The sequence below is a fragment of the Brassica oleracea genome, chromosome C1 (assembly GCF_000695525.1).
Source record: "Brassica oleracea var. oleracea cultivar TO1000 chromosome C1, BOL, whole genome shotgun sequence".
Lineage (NCBI taxonomy): Eukaryota > Viridiplantae > Streptophyta > Magnoliopsida > Brassicales > Brassicaceae > Brassica > Brassica oleracea.
Genome location: NC_027748.1, coordinates 38031533 through 38033371, shown reverse-complemented (window position 1 = coordinate 38033371; position 1839 = coordinate 38031533).

Sequence of the window (1839 nt, the reverse complement as noted above, 5' to 3'; positions counted from 1 at the left end):
TATCCGAGGAAACATGGCTCGTCGGAATTTTCCGACAACTTTTCGACGACATTCCGATAAAACATATAACCGTTGTAGTCGTCGGAAATTCGTCGGAATATACCGACGAACTTCCGACGACATTCCGATTAACAGATATAACCGTTACCGTCGTCGGTATTCCGTCGGAATTTTCCAACGAATTTCCGACGAACCATGTGACCGTTGCCGACAAATATATATGACCGTTTTATAGCCGTTTGAGATCCATCGGAAAGTCGTCGGAGGGCCGTAAGCATTTTCCTATAAATGCAACCCCTCCTCATTCAACTCATTCACACTTCATTCTCTCTTCATTCTCTTTAGTCATAACAATTCCGTGAAAATCATGTCTTCAGGAGCTTATTATCGTTCGTGGATGGATAAACCTCATTTGGATCCCAACACCAATTTGCTTACGAAAGAATACGTTCAATGGATTGGAGAATTCATGAGGCTTGTTCAACAGCAACTGGATGCAAAAAGTGGTATGTTAAGATGTCCCTGCTCTACTTGCAATCCCTTATATATTAATTGAGAAACATTATAACATTGTTTCGTAGCCACGTGTCACCATGAGAATGAAATTCAGAATTCTTAGAGAAATATGTTGGTCCATCTTAACTTATATTATACTTTTTATTAAACTATCTATTAAATTGATAAATAGTGTAGAAAAGAATATTCTCGCACTTTCCTTAAATAAAAGCTATGGAATTGCCTAATATGATTGACGTATATATGACAATCAATGATTATGAATAATCAATATTTGATAATAATTTTTGTATCTTAGCTCTTTTTTGTTTAATTTTATATTATTAAAAGATATTAAACAACAACATTAATTATATAATTAAAAAAACATAATTACTATATGTTATATTTTGAATTTTTAAAACGATTATAAATTATTAAAAACGTTAAATGTCTCATCACTAAAATTTTGTGATCAGTGGTTTAACTTTTTTAGGTAATAACAAGATACAAATGATCATAAATCGTATGAATATGAAGCCTCATTTACTAGACATTCATATTATATATTAATATAATTTAAAATTAAACTATAAACACAGAAAAATACTTAAATATGATAATTTCTAAATTTGTATTGAAAAAGTATTGAAACTTTAATATTTTAATTTTGAAATTTGCATTTAAAAAATCGCACATTAGAAATTTTATGTTTATCATATGAGTATGAATTCTCAATAATAAATATTTATATTAAAATATACTATATATCTATGTCCATGTTATTGAAATTTAGTTATATACCATATAAAATAAATAAAATGATTGTTTTGATTTATTTACGAAAAAATATCGTAAATAAACAAGATGTATTGTTTTTTATTTATGTTTTTACTCTAAATTAATTATATATATTATACGTAAATGAATACAAATAAATAATAATAGATAAACATTAGTTTTATATATAATATTCATCCCGCGCAATTGCGCGGGTCTTAAGCTAGTAATAATAAGGTTATAAAAGAATTTGAGTTTGGACTCATTTGTATATGAAAAGGTTTTCACGTAATTATAAAGTTTGGTACCTTCATGGGGAAACTGGTTATGAATATGGTAGTAGTAGCGAACCTCAGCCTGTTAGTGAACTTCAGCCTGATATTAGGTTAGAAGAATCTAGAACGGATATAGATTATGGTGTAGGTACTGAGCAGATGGTAGATGATCATTATAGAGGGGAAAAACCAAATCCCGAATCAAGGAGATTTTTTGACATGTTGGATGCAGGAAAACAGCATTTGTATCAAAATTGTAGAGATGGTCATTCAGCCTTATCATCTGCAA